The sequence below is a fragment of the Ischnura elegans genome, chromosome 11 (genome assembly GCF_921293095.1).
Source record: "Ischnura elegans chromosome 11, ioIscEleg1.1, whole genome shotgun sequence".
In the NCBI taxonomy this organism is placed as follows: Eukaryota; Metazoa; Arthropoda; class Insecta; order Odonata; family Coenagrionidae; genus Ischnura; species Ischnura elegans.
Genome location: NC_060256.1, coordinates 18,316,478 through 18,335,371, shown reverse-complemented (window position 1 = coordinate 18,335,371; position 18,894 = coordinate 18,316,478). Strand labels below are relative to the sequence as shown.

Here is an 18,894-nt window from a genome sequence, read left to right as displayed (position 1 = left end):
ACACCCGACACGACAACACCGTTGCCCCGGCGGCTTTGTCCCCGGTCGGTCTATCGCCGCGCCAGACCATGTATTCAGGCACCACCAACACAATGTGCGCCACTCTGATGAGAATGATTCCGGATCGGCCGGCATCGAACTTGATGACTTGGGCACGTGGGTTGACGGCGTTTTGAGAACAATAGCAAGTAAGGCGCATAGTCGCCGAAAATCTGGGTCGGCTCCATCCGCTACCTCGTTCGCGAAAGGAGACTGGAGGTCGCGTTGCACGTGAAAAGATTGATGCATACAAAATTTTTGTCCTCACTCTCTCTGTCGCATCAATGCGATAAAATATAAAAACAAACAAGTAATTCTAAGGGACACTTAACCAAACACAAATTACTCTGCATTAATTATTATTCACGACTACGTGTCTTTCGTATGTCTTACCATCTTCCAATCACAGGTTTTAAATTGTCCTTGCTTTTTCGAGGCATAATAGCTCCATTACCTTTCAAATGGAATATCAAAAGAGACAAAAAATAATATAAAAAAATAATAAATATTTATCTTTTGTTGCTTACAACGCACATATTATCTAATTAAAAATTGTTAAGAAAAATATATATGCATATATAAAATATGCCAATGTTTCATAATCTTTCCTTTTCTACACAAACAATATTTTACACAAACATGCGCAAATTTATTTAACTTCTTCGTAAACTTGCTGGTTGTGGTGAGTTTTGTTCTCACCGGTACAGCAAAAGTATACGCGCCTTCGGCGCTGACAATGGGTGAAGTCCTAAGCATGATGAACAAAGATACCGTTCTACCCAATAATTTTATTTTAACAGTTCACAACGCGCGTTTTCGATTGCCTTAGGGCTGTTTACACGGGGCATGGCATTGCGCAGGGTAGCACGGAAAACATTTCCGAAATTGCGAGAATTCGAGCTCGGTATAAGAGAAGGGGTTATTTTGCCATCTCGCATCCATGCATTCCCGCATTCGTTCTAGTAATTCAACGCTTTACTCGACGCGATTTTGACTGCTCCTTCGTACATGCGTCAGATTGCGCTACGACGCGACGTGCCCCGTGTAAAAAGGCCATTACAATCATCCATCATGCCATCATGTACGAGTTGTGAGCTGTTGAATGAAATTTAGCGGGCAGTACCACATCTTTGTCAATCGTTCGATATGTTGTTCCACGATATCATTCCGGAGAAAAGTCGACTTTTACATATGTTGAACTCCATAAAGAGAAGAGAGAATGGGAACACTGACAATTTGAAGGGAGACGTTGATTGAAGTAAGCTAGTGTAGTCCATTTATGTTCGCGAGACGGAAGGAAAAGATAAGGCTTCAGAGAGAGCAACATCACTTTTATTTTCGCAGCCTTATAGGAGCGTGAAGAAAAACAGAGTGGCGACTTCGGAAGATGGAGAAAATAAAGAAAAAAAGCACTGCACCGGAACAAAATAGCTACGGAAAAAGGAAAGGCAAAATAGAGTCACTCTCCGAATCTTTCGAAAATGAAAAGCGCACAGAAAAGGGGGAGTTCTTTTTTTTTAAGGGGAAAGTGAAACTGGTAGTTAAACACATTAGGCACACACTTTTAACACAAAAATGCGAAAACAAATGAGTAAATAAATTTGCTAAGACACGCATTGATACGGCGAGAGAAGCGCAAATGCTTCACGCCAGACAGTTGGAAGAAAAGATGATTGAAAGCCTAATTTTCGTCAAGTTTAGGAACGGATTGCGCACTCGACTGGACGTAATAAAAAAGAAATAAGACTCTCTCGAATTATAATGTCTGAGACTTCACAGTTGGTGACCATGAACGCACGGCTCCCATGAATTATTAACTTCGAAAACCCGAAAGGTGAACACAAAAGGCGTTGCGCCACGGCGGCGGACGAATATTTAGAGCAGAACGGTTTCGTAAGAAAGAAAATCCGGCGCAAGTTTTCGTACAAAAGGTTTTGGGCTAATGCACACGGCGGTGAAGGGATCTGGCCAATATGCAAGCCAACTAAAACCTACACTCACAAATATCGCATGATTGAAAGTTGGGCGATATACGATAATGATGATGGTTTAATTATTACAGGACGAACAAGGAGGACAAAGCGTGAATATTGGATCAGAAATTGAACAAGATATAAACCTATCACACCACTGACATAAAAAACAAGTTCTCCGAAGATGAAAATTTCACCAGCAGACCGATTTTTTTTATAAAAAGAAAATTGCCTCATGGATCAATCAAGCGCGTTACAAACTTTCAACGCTGCTTCAGTTACCTAATCCTCAGCAATTTCAATCATTCGGGAACAATTAATTTTGACACGAAAGAGGAAAATCCGCGAAATATCGACGATTCAGTTTCGTGTCATTTTGCCGGCGTTTCGGACAGTATGGATTCAAACGAAGTAGGCTGGGGACCGCTAGACTCGGGAGGCTACGAGCTACGCTTAGGTTGCTTCAGCAGTGGAGCTGTGTTTCACGGAGAACATCAACATAGAACATCATTTCGAAGTACGAGAGAAACGATATATTAAGAGAATATTTATACGGACGGATATGAATTCTTTTCCCTTAGAACAATTAAGGGCCACTGTCCTATGAGGGCGGATTGTGGAGTAGTACATAGATGTAGAAGTTTCACACATAACCCTAGATAGTACGAACAGAATAACTGGATCGCAGTCGCGACTTGATTACACAGAATATAATGAGTACCAACTCAGAAGCACTGGTAACAAACGATATTGCATAACATTATTACACGAAAAGCGACGTAATTACGCAAACGTAGCATGATCTTTGTCTTCCACGATTACGAGAGAAAATATCTAATTTTTCAAATCCGAACGAAGGAATTATTGAAGTTTTAATCGTCATTCATGTTAACGTAAACTTAGCAGTGATTAAATGAATTGAGAAGAAAGCTTGTGATAAAGCCATTGCAAGTTTGTGGCAACAGGAAAGTCGTAATTTGTCTGGCTTTTACCCAGGCGTGCTCGTAGCCTACGCTACCCTCGACGCGATTGCGTAGGCGTGAATACATTATCTAACTCAATTCATTCTTTTGATGACGACGAAACACTACGCCAATCACATAATAAGCTTAGTTAGATATCCTGAAATGAGATAAGAAACTAAATATACGTACTTACCGCGCGATAAGCTCGTTTGTAAGTATCGGTTATAACCACGCGAAATTATAACTCGCACGGAAAGAGACGGTACTGCTAATATCAAAATCACCTCGATGCAAATGAATTCGAATAAGATAACCTGAGCAAATTGACAAAAGCGAGTTATTACAATAGTTTGCCATATGTTACGGCTGAAATGTTGTTTCAAGGCCAAAGTTGCAAACTCCCAATGCAGAGAACCGGTTCAACACAACGAGACATTCTCCAAATCTATTATATGAACGAGAGGAAAAACCTTGACATATTACAGAGAGTCGACCGAATTTCAGCCCTTATTGAAACATGTGGATTGAAACGCATGGATTAACGTGGCGTTTTCGGTTTACCAGAGCGAAACGGGCGATAGCTGGAGAGGACCAAAACGTACTCGAAAGAAGAAAAACAAAGTAAACCTCACAACCAAAGACAAACAAAACACTAAAGTCGCGACCACTCAATTCTTCACTCACCTTGCTGCCAGATCGTCAAAGAACCGTTTCGCTTTCCTCGGCACACGGTATACCAAAGTAAAAACACGTTCACGGAATAGGGCACAATGTAGTCGTATCAAGATACAAATCCAATTGAGGAGCACTCAGACCAAACTGCGGCATTCACAAAGAGACGGGGAACCTAGACCACCATTTGACCAACGCAGAAGTCTGTAAAACCAAACGACAGGAGAAGATGAACGTATGACAAAAAACTACGGGCACGTCCCCAAGCGTAAAAAAGCTTCACAGTGTGGAACTAAGGGGTCCAGAGCTACCGAGAAGCAAGCGCACCGCGGCGGCGGGTGTTGGGAGGCCAGGCTGCGGGCGGGCGGTCGGCTCGCAGTGCTCGCTGCGTCACACAAAAGCGCTCGGCGACTCCCTTATAGCTGGGCTCGAGAGAGCGAACACACCCAAGTCTGGGCTATAAAAAAACACTCGAATCTCTCACTGGGTGAGTCCACAACGCACCTGCGACAGGCAGTTGATGGGTGTGGACTTGCGGCCCGTCCTGGGAGTCGACCTCGGGTCCATCGCTGCGGAGGAGCACAAAAAAGCGATAGCGGTGGAGCGTAGCGGCACAGAGCTATGCTTCGACAGGACTGACGCGGTGGTCGTCGGCTCGCTAGAGAATTCCCTCCCCTACATCCCTCACACTCCCCTACTTTTAATTCCCTCCCCTCCCGCCCCTTCCCCTCCACCTCCCCTCCGACCCCACCCCACTCGCTATAGACACGACGACGTCGGCGCGGCGAAGGCGGCGTTATCAACGCCGCCTGGCGGCAGAATCGAGCGCTGGCGCTGCGGCGAGGTTCCCGCCTTGGGAGTATTTCTCCTGGCTTGTTAGGGAAGAGCAGAGGCGCCGTCCATGCGCTGCGGTGGACCCATTTCTCCGACAATGTGAGGAGAAAGCAAGGAAATTTTACCTTTTACATTGTACACTGTAATATTGTTCTGCTGTGGACCGGTATTGAGCGACATGCTGGCGCTGTGTTATGCCGATCTGTTTTAACTTTCCAGGTTTACTTTAATTCTGGGCAATCTGTGCATCATTATGTTAGTATTATTAGTCTTCCTAATTCAGGCAACTTGTTAGGGAAGATATCGTGGAACAAAATATCGAATGATAAGATATTCCGCTTCTCTCTAATATTATTTTAACAGCTTACAACACGTATTTCGATTGCTACACAAACATCATCAGGTTTTCCTGTACTGTACTATGTGATTATGATTGAGTAACAATCGAAACACGAATAATAAGATGCTAAAATAAAATAGTGGGAAGTACGGTACCCGTGTTTATCATTCCTAATTTAATGTGAAATTTATGCGGTCTTTATAGCTGTCTTTACTTAAATTACTCCTTCACTTAATACTGAATACTGGTCCCTTACACATTTGTTACGCCATTCCCTTTTTTCGTGCCAAGGGCAATGTCATGAGTTCTGAAAAGGGGGTACCATACCGAAGCAGTAGAGTACAAGGGCGTACCCAGGATCAAAAATAGGGGGTTGGGGGCAAGCCATTATCGTTTTATTTTAACATGGAAAAGGTGAATGAAACCAACATTTTAAGAAAATTATAAACAGCTCTCTATGAGTTTTTGAAAATATTTGATCGAAAAAAAATATTTTATTTACTTTTATTGCACTAATATCATTTTTCGTGGGTTTAAAGAAAATTTGTTGAAAAATTTCGTTTAAATTCAGTCCTGATTATCCTAAAAACTTATGCGATTTTCGCTTCTGGGGGGGGGGGGATCTACCCTCTCCAGCCCCCCGCTGGGTACGCCCATGGTAGAGTAACATCCGGGCTGAAAAGCCCAATCAATCCATGCGTGCAATATACCTTTCGGATATTATCGAGGAGCAATGGACGAGAAAATTCAGGCTCTAAAAGAAATAGTCACGAATAGAAATGACTTTTTAAAAATATATCGGATCGAAATTTCGTAATTAATTAGGAATAACTAACCCAATTTATGCAATCTTTTCGCCTTGACTCCTTTAGAGGTCAGGCGGAAGGCCGGTGATATGACCTTTCCACGCAATACTTTGAAATGGACCTTAGACTATAGCCATATGCTTGGCTTGCTAAATTTAAATGTCCCCACTCGAAGGGCAAGGCAAAGCCCACTTCCTAAAAGTCATTTCAAACACGATGATTTTTCGCGGTTTGAGCCGCCTTAGCCAACTGATGCGTTCTGCCAATGGCTTCTTTGCGCACATCCCCGACTAGGACCTTTTCCTCGACACAATGAGAAGTATGAAGGCCGTTTTACACGGGGCACGGAATTGTGCAGGTTAGAGCTGCATTAATTTCTAAAACGGCGTGGAATTGCGCGAATGCATGAACGAAATTATAACACGGGCTATTTTGCCGTCTCGCATCCACGCATTCTCGCATGTGTTCTAGCAATTCACCGGTTTGCACGACGCAATTTTGATTGCGCCTTCGCACGAACGCTAGCTTGCGTAATTCCGTTTACCGTGTAAAACGGCCTTTATACGGGGCACGTACTTGCACAATCTGACGTGCGTACGAAGGCGCAGTAAAATTGCGTCATGTATTGCGTTGAATTGCTAGAACACATGCGAGAATGCGTGGACGTGTGATGGAAAAATAGCCCCTGTTCTAATTTCGTTCATGCATTCGCGAAATTACACGCCATTTTAGAAATTAATGCCGTTCTAACCTGCGCAATACCGTGTCACGTGTAAAACGGCCTTAAGGAGAAGAATAATTGCTTAGTTTGTAACATCCAATGTCTTCAGCTAAAAAAATTATTATTTTTTCCCACTTTTTATGTTTTATAACTCTTGAAATTAAGATTTCCTCTAAAAATTAAGAACATAGTAATGAAATTATTACTTATATCTAAATTAGTCAACTCAAATGGGTTTCCACCGTAAAAGGGCGATAAAAAACTATATCGGCTTCACTGCCATTCGTATTGGCATTAAATTTACACTGATGAACGAACTTGAGCGAAATATATATGTGCTCTTGAAACTGGCATTTGGTAAATTAATTCTTGCTCAGTTCCCTTCACAATCCTTAATGCTGACAGGCCTGCTCTCTCCAAAATAACGGAATGGTCGAAGAATATCATTAACCTTGATAACGGGCTTCATATAGCGGAACCACATATAGAAAAAATAAATACAATGATGAGGAATAAAGCATTATCAAGGCTGTGTGGAGGCCAAATGCAGTGCCGCTGTATCCAAGACCTTTTATGGCTTGGGACATAGGTGGATTTAGGGGGGGTCTCGGCCCCCTCCCCCAGACGCTTAAAAATAGACAAGATTTTTAACACGGTTATCTTTAAGTTTGTTTTATTTTGTGAATTACGGAGCCTCAATCATTTAATTTAATACTAATAACTTTCATATCAAAACAAAGAGAATATTTCGTACAGTAATTTTTGTATTTTGTTTTTAATCTCAAAGATGAGAAGACCTTTCAGACTCCGGTGCCCCCCCGGGTAATATATGAATCTTAAAATGATATTTGAAAGGAATTCTACGCCCTAAAATTTCATAAAATATTTTATTTATCGAATCAGAGTTTTTACACTTTTAACACATATTTTATTAAAAAACCCTGAGATACGCCAGCGATGACAAATGTGACAGAATATCAGCCGATTTATCGCTTCAACCCAACAGAATCACAGTTTCTCCTCGCTTTGTTCATAATACCTTCCTACATTTTAGTTACGAGAGCAACTTAACCGGGAAAAATCCATAAGTTTAATTATATTTATATATACCTGAATAAGGAATGAACACACATTTACTCGGACAGAACTATCGTAGCTTTATAAAAAAAAAGGACGATCATGAATGGGAAAGAGCCGATATGAAGGACTTTGAGTCAAATAAAGAAGAAAAGGGCAGTGAGCGTTTTCACATGAAAATTAAATGCACTGAAACGTGGAGGGTGAAATAATAATGGACGTAGAGAAGGGCGAACGACGAAGTGCTAGTCATGGTGGGCGAGGAGAGTAAACTAAAAGATGAGATACAGAGGAGATAGATGGGTTTGGATGGAGCGAGTACCGGGAGGAATCATGAAAAGAGTGTTAGAGCAGTTAGAAGAATGATGGGTAACAGGGAAGTTTAAGCGTGAGAAAAGGGTTCATGTTTTGAGGGATAAAGAGTAGACCTTCTCAAGGAAAGTTGAATGCGGACAGGGGGTTGAACAGGGTGAATCGTAAAATGCTTCATGTACACCAAAAACATCTCCCGTAGAAAAGAATGGAATATTCGTTTATTATGCTTTGGGCATCAACCTTGGAGCAAAAAATGTACGGGGGGAAGAAGAAATTTTCTCAGGAAAAATAGCAATTAGTGCATGACAAAGAAAACCTAGGCATAGCAGTTATGTTGAAAAAGCAATAGAGGATAATAAAAATACAAGGATTCGATTTCTAAAATATTTGCAATTTGCAGGCAAATATTTGCTAGAGCACAGTGAGTTTAATTTTGCACTGGTTAGAATAAGAGTTCTGTACGATTCTTTTTGAAATGTAAGAATGTATCCTTCTGCTGAAGGTTTTCAGGAAAGCAGAAGGTATACAAGAGTATACAAGATGAAGTATAAACTCCAGGATAAAGGGAAAGAGACATCGCTGGTGGTGAACTGTAGGAATAATTGCGTATGTGTAGGTATATACGATTTAAGAACGGGCTGGAGTTTCAACTAAAATTGGTGTTAGTTGTCATCTATTTAGCCATAACATAATAAGTTTATTATCGATTCATACTATGTATTGCAAGTCCAGTACAAAGAGGGATTAATTTTTTACATTATTCGTACATTGTGATTTATTGAGCTCAGTAAGTAGGTTAAATCTTTCGCGATCCATGATGTCCAGCGGCATTCTCTTTTTGGTGTATTCGAGTCATGGATTGGATAACTGACCAACGGTTACGTCTTCCCTACTTAGGAGGTCCTCTCCTGAGGAGGTCTCCTGCAGCGGAGACGATATTGTTGGTCGGTAACCATGACGCTGGTACACCCAAAAGAGAATGCCGCCGTTAAATTTTGATCTGCAATTGAGTTGAGTCATGCATGATTTATACACAAATGCTTCCAGGGAGAGCAGAGACCTTCTCCTAATCCTTCCTTGTTCTGGACTAGTAATACATAGTACGTAACGGTAATGAACGTATTACGGTAGGACAAAATAGATAATGACTAACACTGATTTTAGTGGTAACTCCCACTCGTTGTCAAATCGTATTGTATTCATTCCTCCTGCTCAGCTTGAGAGAAGTCACTTCGCCTTTATCCTGGACTTTATACTATATCCTTTATTCTCTTCCTTTAGCGTTCCTGAAAGCCTTCAACAGATTTCCTTTCCTGCATTTAAAAACGAATTATACACGAATCTATTCAAACCAGACTACAATTTAACTCACCGTCTTCCAATAAATAACAGTCCGCAAATTGCAAGAATTTGAAATTTGAATCCTTGCATATTTTTAGTTTCTTTAAAAAAACACTCGGGTATATGGTGATGTGCTTGATATCAAATATCAAAAAGTTATAATTATTGGAACATTTGGAGCACTCTGCTCTTGCCTTCCACCTTGTAACATCTTAGCTTATTAAACTTCATTTTTATTTAATTTATATAACTTAATTCATTTCATGGTGTTTGTAATTTGGGTTTTCATTTTATTACTTTATATGCTAGTGTATGTTTTCTTGATTGATGTTTTAGATTGCTCGTTGCTTGTTTAAAAGAGAGGTTGCTATGTTGTTGTTGGTGAAAGACAGGGATTTTTAAATAAAGGTTTAAGATAAAAGACGTGATTGAAGTGGGCAGAGCTAAATTGAATACATTAAAGGAGGTTTGAGGGACCCTGACGTAATCCTTGAATGATGACTTAGATTTTTTACTGTTTGTTTAAAAATATTTTGCTAAGCTGTTGTTGATAAAAGATGGGGATTGTTAAACAAAAGTTCTAAGAGAGTAGTTGTGAATAGAGAGGGCTATGCCAAACTGAATTAAGTCAAGGAGTTTTATATATATATCGACGGATCCCAACGCCACAACTTCCATAAACTCCCTTCCGCCAAGATTCGAACCGGGAGAGTCTGAGAAGGAGTGGAAGGGTAGGCATGGAAACGCGCCGCGGAGTGGGGCGAGGAAGGAGGAAGAAGAGTTGCCACTTGCGGGAGACGCCATGTTGCCAGCGAGCGAGAATGCCTTCTCTCGGTCGACGGGGCAATTGCGGGTTCCGCCGCCGCTGCTGCTAAGGAGTTGGGAGGAGGGGGAGCGGGGAAGTTGGTCGGGGGACTTAAACTTTTGGTAACCGCGCTAAATTAACATTACTCAAACCCGCCCCAACCTCTCAGGAGGAAGCGCGCCGCAAGGTCAAATTTGAGGGTTTGAACTTCGTGAGAAATTACGCACTTGCATCCAACCAATTATTACCCGCTCACCGCTGAGCCTGAATAATTTATTCTGATCCATTTTCTAGGTAAGATACCAACCGATTAAGTCTACGTCCTAGGATTAAACACTACAGTGACTTCTCGTAAAACATATCTCCTTTAAAAACCAACCTCAGTCACTCACTCAAGCATTCAACTCAAAGGTTGGTTTGTATAGGTGATGGTACGGCTCACCCCAGATGAAGCCACAGGCGTGTGAATTTTATGACCTTTTTTTATAAACTTTCTTTTTCGTTTTTTCATCTTGTCTGGGTCAACGCTTGCAACTCAATTTAACCCACTTTCCGATTAGCTATCACGCTGAAATTTTGAGAATAACTCGGAACCTGACGACAATGTTACCCAATCTGGCTAAGAGGAGTAATTCCTTTTCCTGGACCATCTTCTACACTTCGAGTATTTTGCTCCTTAACCTATCACCTCTCTAAGTTTTAGAATTTATGGCCAATTTCAAGGTGTTTACTTAACTGAGAAATATTCCATCGCTGTTAATCAAATAATCTGAATAAAAAGTGTAATCCTGAAACATGGAATTGCGGTTCTGGCCACGAAGAAAATGAAACCGGTTGTGCTATAGGAATTTTTTATAACTTTTTGATCTAGATTTAACGTGATTGAGCAGTGGAAATCCCTATAAAGGGCATTTTCACCAAATGGATGAGTCTGACTTCTACCAAATCGATGCCAATATTCCATAGTACGTACCAATATTGGATGTTTAGCTATCAATACATGCCTAGACTATGATAATAAAATGTTCGCTGACATGCCTAAAAATAGAACAGGGTCACAATTTGTTTATTTAAGCATAGCCATCAAATGTAAAAGGAGATAAACTGTCAGGAGAATAAATATTCATTTTTAGCTGTTCACATGAATGAAATCGACCAATTACACGAAAAATGGATTACCTTTTTATGATTAAGAGAACTTATGGGATAGGAATCTAAAATATATCAGGATTATTATAATTATGAACGAATTTTGACGGAATGCCCTTAATGCTAAGCTTAAAAGTCGTTAACATCATTATTTCTAAATTCAAGTACATTATTTAAATAAAACTCTTCCAGTAGAATAAACTACCACGAAAGATTTCAACGGGAAACAAACTAACTTCAATATAACACTAGAATATTCGTCAGTATTTTTACTCAAATGCGATGACGGCAAAGAAATTCTAATTTTTCGATTCGTGTACCGAGGCTACGGTGTATATATTATAAATGCTAACTCGATGATGAAAACTGTTTCCCCGCCTATCCGTAATCCGTATCGCACACATAATTTCCTGAAGGCTGTAGATCATGAAACACAATTACCTGCATTTACGTTTTTAAGGCAGAATTTATTAACATGCGTATGCTGAAAAATCGAAGTCAATACGAATATGTCAACCATGAAATTTATTATTTTTAATCCGGCATTCGACATATTGCTCGATGACCGCCGATGTGATTACATTAATCACCGTTAAAAAAACAATTATGCAAATGAAACAGTCCCATCCTCACGTTAAAATTTTATACGCGTAACTTGATTTAGCGTTAATTTATGTGCATCCAATTTGGAATTCAATCCAGATTAATGTATATATATTGGAGGGTAACGATCTACTCCATAATCTATAAAGGGCACACAAAAAATTGTACCATTAAACTAGACATCACAAATTGGTGCGGAAATTACATTCCATTTTATAAAAGATATAATGTTGCTCCAACGTAAGGGCATAGCTGGTTGACCCGAAGGTATAAAACACTTCAAATATGTTCTCAAATTAATAATACAGGAACGGGCCCCTGATCAGATGTGCAGATGATCTTTTAAGGAATTAGCCGTCGACTAAGTAGTAACTAACCTTCCAAAATACTTGTAATCCGTGATAAATATATTCTTTACTGTGAACGCACAAGCAAATACATACCAAGGACATTAAGTGGTAAGTTTTACAGGAGAAGGGAAATGCATGCTTAGATATTTGAAAAAAATAAGAAAAATATCCTTTTGACGGAAAACTATAATTTACGGTAATGTTTCCATCAATACACGGCTTAAATTTCAGAATAAATACAGCTCAGGGCTAAAGAGCATTGAATCAAGTACAATTTTATTCGACGTCTTTACACAGGTCGAGGCTAAATACTCATTCGATGGCTATTCAGAAACGCAGGTCATGGGTTCGAGTCTCGCCGTGTCCACAGTATGTGTATTTGTGATCGTCCAGTGTCATTTGCTGAAATCCTCAAAATAAAAAAAAACGTTTGTAAAATTCTAACGGCATTTTTCCACAATTAGTTTAATGCGTGACGCGTTTCGCCTTACAGTGCCATCTTCTGGTACAAGACAAGAGTCATCATCTAGGTGATGACACCGCGAGCCGGAGCGCGTCGTTCGTATTAAAATAATTGTGGAAAAATGCAGTTACATTATATTTTAATAAGTACGCCTTCCTTCCATGACTCAATTGGTTGAAAAAATTGCTTTGAGGTGATTGAGATCAACAAAAATAACAACAAAAACTGCCTAAATATCTATCTACTCGGCATCCATTCGCTCTGTTAACATCTCTAGCTCTGACATTTACGAAAATAAAAACTCCTCATGTACGTTACTGGTTCAAAGGAGAAGTACATGGAAATTACAAAAATCTTAACATGAGCGCAAAAGCAAAATCGATCTTGATCGCCACCGGCAGAAATAATCCAAATCCTCAAGAGCTTTAATGTTAACCTTTGGCAGTGCAAGAGATGGAGTAATTAGCACGGCACATCGTTCGGTTTAAGCAATTCATTTGAGTGCCTTATCGTTAAGGACCGCGCATTGCACTTTGCCTTGCATCTTTCCCATTCAACTCGACGAAAAGAGGAGAGGAGATGGGCGCATTCGACTCCATTAGGCAAACAAGTCCCAGGGAAATTAGTTTCCATTACCAACGGGAGTCGGGATGGCCGGAAAATGAGAGGCACTATTCGGAATTAGCATAGAGTTGCCAAGGGAGAACTCGAAGATGGCTGGCTACTCTCGGATAGAACGTATACACACCGGTACTTAACCGCAGCTGCAGGATGTTGTCCTTTCCTTGCAAATACGCACGAGTAGGCAGTCGCTAAATACTACCAACACGGTTGATGCCGAACGCGGCCGGTTTCGGGTCCGTCCGATTGGGGAAGCTACTGCTAGGAACAGTCGCATTGAGGGAGACCCATTAAAAGGTATACATGGGCGACAGAAATGGCTACACCTCATGGAGAATTTTAAGAAATGATCGCCACTAAAGCTTCAGTATGTTCTGCTTCAGAGATGGGTCTGGAGCAGAAGCAGTCAGGGGTGATCGGGTACCCTCGACGGGGGCCTATATTACGGGCGGATTCGGGGGTTCTCCCCCGGAAAAGTTTAGGAAATGGCACGTCCGAAAATGGACTTAGACGCAATTATGGCTCTTAAAAACTAGATAGAAGTTGATAAAAAAATAGTATTTTCGTGGTAAAAATTAATATTAAAAATGAGAATTTCAGAGCTTTTAAAATTTAATAATGCATAATGGTTCTAATATTTATTTAGTGTTTTTTTCTTGAAACTTCACTGAAATAATTAATTAATTAATTAATTAATTAATCTAAAATTACCCTTTCGAAAAAGGATCAGATTCTTTTATCTTCTAACAGCTTTATTTTATTTATTTTCTGTTTAATCTTTTTAAGCAAAGAATTTTGTATATACTACTGTATATACAATTCTTTTGTATATACAAAATTCTTTTGTATATACTATACATTGTAAACAATTACTGAAAGCGTAGATTTTTACGATGACAAAAAACTTGGTTCGAGTAATCTTGTCGAATGTCTTTCTTAATTGCACATTTCACATACGCTTTACGTTAGACGCGAGCTTTACGGGACCCCCAAGCTCAGGGCCCGCGGCGATTGCCGACCAGCTGACCTGACCAGACCGCCCCTGGCCTGGAGTAACCCGAATGTATAAACAAGGCAACGCTATAGCGGAGTCCAGTCTTCAATTCCCAGGAATAGTTGAAAATCCGTGATGGGATACGCACGCAGCCATATTGGAGTATCTTGCGGGGTTCGTAGCAAGTATGTAGATCTATACAGGTGTAGAATAAAGGTAATAAATAACATTAAAGTGCACCTAGAAACCAAATTAATATAAAAAAATCAATCCATCAACACAAGAGGGCTGAGAATCATAAAAAAATAAAGAAACTCCACATATTTCCGTAATAAATTTCACCATTTTATATATTTTTACTATATAATGTGAAAATCTATATTTGTATTTTCTACGCATCGTCGATATGCTACTTTGGCTACTTACCTAATTCAATCTCATGAATATGATATTTTAAAAAACACCTCATCTAAAAAACGATCGTATATGATAAAACCGAATATTTGAACACGAAATGGTAGGTATTATCAGTAGATTTAGCTTTAGAAATATTTTCGATTGAGTGAATAATTCAATAAATACAAATATTTCAGATTCAACTATAAGCGATCGCCTAAGAGCCGTTATATCACGTGAGAATAGAATTTAATTATTTAGTTTTGGCGACGATCACATCTCAGTTATCAATTTGCATACTTGGATGCTTTGAAGACTGAATTCAACAGAAAACAACGAAAAACGCAAAATGATAGTCACATAGTTTGAGTTCAACTGTGTTCGACGAGATACGTTGGAAAAGCATGCTGAATAAAATGGTAAAACTCATTGCACTGTCCAGTGGTTTAAGAATTATAACGATGTGTTTCAACGCTTAACGCTGTCATCAGATCAAATAGTTGTCATATTATGTTATTATTAACATACCGTGGCAACTGTTATTAACAAGTAATATTATTTGTTGTTGTTTATTTTTATATTGTTGTTTTGTGTCAGTGTTTTTTGTGTATTTGTTGTCACTTGTTACTTCTATTTGACCCGTTGATGAAGATAAGCGTAGAAATGCGTTGTTATAATTATTAATAAACCAGTGCACAGTATAATAAGTTTCATCATTTCACTCACATAGCTTGCTGAAACGGGATGTAGCAAATTCGTCCACGAGACAAGCACGGAAACAATGAAGATACATGACTACATCAACGCATACACTATACAAGTCGGCATGGAAATTGAATGCCGTAAACTGTAATCCCTGATTAATTTCAGACGGTATCTGGAGATGAATACTTCGTGCCGACTAAAATGTAAATACATGGAAAATCGAGAGCTTCGCTCTCCGCAACCGATGATTATGAACCTTTCCCTGCGGCAGCTGTCTCTCTGCCCTGAACTTGATTCAAATAAAACCAGATGGCAATCTGAATTGTAAACAGGGCGAGGGAGTACGGATTGCGTGTCCAATCCTCGCGGAACCGAGTGTACGAAAAAAAAACAATATCAGAACGCATGCGAAAACTTTCCGCCAATGAGAACACTCTGATCACGTCACTTAAACCTATCACGAATCGACGATCTTTTGCATAGCACGTGACCCACGAGCCACGCGAGCAAAAAAAAAAAAGAAGTCTACTACCGTTGCACTCGGTTAAAAAAAGAAGTACAGCCGTCATCACGCAAGAAACGCTTCTAACAAGCCATCAGCAGCCATAAAAAAAATGCTGATTATAATTATTTTCCTCAATTTGGACTGGGCATGAACCACCAGTGCCACCAAAAATACTCCGCTAGACCAACAATTAAGAGCTATAACTGCAAGGCGGAAGTTATAAGCGTGCCAACTGAAGTGAATCAGGAAAAGGAGGGTGGAATTGAAAGCGAATATAATGCCGTTTCCATGGAGAACAAGTGGAAACAGCAATAATTACTGCAGGGCACACATGCAGTTCATGCGAAATAAAATATGTTTTATGCTTGAATAAGTCCCACTTTCGTTCGATGAAATCACTTTGAATCATATACACACAGCACTGCTATCCTAACATTTGGGTACTTTAGCCTTCCATTTATACCTATCCCAAGCTAGTTGTTTTTCATCCCAGAGGCTCTTCTTCATCCCCGAATCCTTCTACCCCGTGTCCTAGGGCCTAGACCTGTCCACGGATTGGCAACCTACATCGAGCTGCATGTCAACTTGCGGTCTTCCATTTCCATACGCAAAAAATTAATTAATATATTATTTCATTTTGAAAACTAAAAAAAAAAAATTGATAAAAACCATGAATGTAGGAAGCATAGATGAAAAGCGTCCCTATTTAAAATGCATTGCCGGCAGTGACATTAAATCACTGTCGAAAAGTATCTGCGCAGCTGGTTGCATAAATTTTGGCTCTTCCTCCGCAAAAAGTTGCCAACCAAAGTTGCTTGTCCTACGGACTTGTCCATTGATTTCCTTCCGGGGATTTTTCCATCAATTTCCAATAAGAATTGATAAATTAGGAGGGATATTTCACCGAAAGAATAGGTGTAAGAATTCGTTTTTCCCCCGAAATATAATAAGGACTGTAATAAATGCTAGGTGGCCTTTCGCTAGAGCATTTCTTTTACATTTTTTTAAGGGATGGCGTCCTGACAACCCCGCCATACGCCGATTGAGGAGGATTGCGAGGTAGTATCTAGTGGTGGATGTATTTTCCCTTCCATTACGTTTTCCAGGTAAATTCTGCGACCAATCCACCGCGTTCTTCTTTTGCGTACAGTGATCAATGGAGTCCCTCATTCCCCAATTCTTCTACATACATACTCATTTTTCATCCTATCAGTCCATTTTATCTTAAGCATCATCTTGCAGCACCATATTTCGAAGGCATCTATTCTTTTCTGATCACTTTATCCCACAGTCCAAGCTTCTGAACCATAAAGTAAGTACCACCAGGGTTGCCGACTTACAAAAAATATTGGGAGGGCCCAAACCGGGGATCTTGTCCGGGGAAATTTTATAAGTAGTGAGTTTATAGTTTTTTAAGCATTTTAGAAGAGTTATATGACCAACATTAGAACCCTGGTAACTCAAATATCGATATCTGGACACTCCGGGGAAAATCGACAGTCCTGACACATTTTTTCCTCGTACCCATAACGAATTTTTGAGGGGGCTCGGGCCCCCTCAAGCCCCATGGAGTCGGCGCCACTGGGTACCACTGCCAACAAGAATGTTTTCATGCAATATATCCCGGTCTCCATTCCATTTCCATGATTTCAACATAATTTGTCGGTACATTTTTTTAATACAATGTGATGGTCGGTAAAATTGAACTGTGTACTGCACATTTAGACCACACTACCTCTCCTTCTACGATGGTATTTACTGTAATTTTTTCTCATAGTATAAAAGTACCCCACGGGGAGAAAAATAACTTTTCAAAAAAAGAATGAAATGCAATTTACCACTTCGGAAACGATTTAGCATTACGTTTTACAGGATAAAAAATTTGGAGAACTACATTTTATTAACCAGTATATGATGGAACAATCCTACCCTATCGACCTAATTGTGTAAACTCATATCCAGGAGGCGCGGATCAGAGCCAGTCGACCTAGGAAACTAAAAACCGAGGCTTTCGAAGCCGATTTCCAATTATTATTGGGGCATAAGCGATATTCGACAGTTCCCGAGTCCCGCGTCTACAATAAACAAATGACTATAGGATTGGAGGGACCCAATTCCCCGACGCAGTCAATTTCCCACAGTCTCCCATCCACAAATTTATTCAACCCATCCCCATATCCACGCATCTCCCACAAATAACGATCGTTAAGACTATTATTCCGCGTAGCGATAGACCCTTGACGCGAAAGTTATAACCGATAAAACACAAGCACTCCAAAAGGCGTTCCATAATCGTTATGACAATACGGAGAGAGAGACAGAGCAGGGAACGGGATATATATATCTCGTCCGCTTTTAAATGCCAAACGAGAGACTGCACCGTTAAAACCCCACGCAAATACCATCCTAAATGTCAAAGTCCCCGGGATGAGAGCCGCACACTCTTTTCTGCTAATACCGTGATTAAAACTCGCCTGGCCATCGCATGAATGGGAGGAGAGAACGCGCGCGCGTGCAGTGCGATACAGAGAGAACGAAAATAGCGGAAGGAGGAGACGACAAAAGCTCTGTGGTCATTTCAATTTCAGTCACGGGCAGCGTGATCGATCTAAAGTCCTGCACTTGACGCTTTCTATCGTTTGCGCATATCCTCTCTCCAACAACGGCTCGGCGTTATTGTTGTGGTTGCTTGGCAACAACTTTCATCGCACTCCGCGCCGCCATGGGAGGTGGCGTTGGAGGGGAAGTATCGAAGGGGGTAGGAGAGGGGTGGGACACTCCGGGGGGTGGGAGGAAGGTTATACCACCTTCACCGGTGCGGGAGTAGGTACTGTTACTATCGGCTGGATGTGAGCAATATCCGATACTCTGTTAAAGATACTCACTGTGAGTATTGTGGCACTCTTAAGGCCGTATCAATCAATCAGTGTTTCGACCCGAAGGTTGGTTTGGTTAGGTGAGGGTAGAGCTCAAACCGGACGAGGCCACAGGCGTGTGAACTTCACGCATTCAAGGTAGGGTCCAGATTTCGCTCCAGATCACAGCTTCATCACATTGAGCTTGAAGTAGTGTAGATATTTCCGTTTCTAACAATTTCATACCCATGCGGCCGCCCTGTTAAGAATCTTAAGAGAAATTAATTTGTTCAGTGAAAATAAATGCTCAATTACCTCAATTACCACACCTATTTTATAAAGGAGGTTTATATATGGATTAAATT

The 18,894-nt window shown here is 40.4% G+C and overlaps 1 protein-coding gene across 15 annotated transcripts in view; it reads right to left on the bottom strand.

Moving 5' to 3' along the window:
• LOC124168340 (muscleblind-like protein 3) overlaps window positions 1-18,894 on the bottom strand; it is a 1,078,040-nt gene that overhangs the window by 625,639 nt on the left and 433,507 nt on the right. For 13 of the 15 annotated variants that reach the window (XR_006866916.1, XM_046546523.1, XM_046546526.1 and 10 more), the window contains exon 1: window positions 4,154-4,301. The exons of 1 other annotated variant lie outside the window; for it this stretch is intronic. The gene's annotated coding sequence lies outside the window, so the exon portion shown is untranslated. Of the gene's footprint in view, window positions 1-3,661; window positions 4,302-18,894 lie in introns of those variants that run through there. One more of the 15 variants, XM_046546512.1, reaches the window with a different exon arrangement.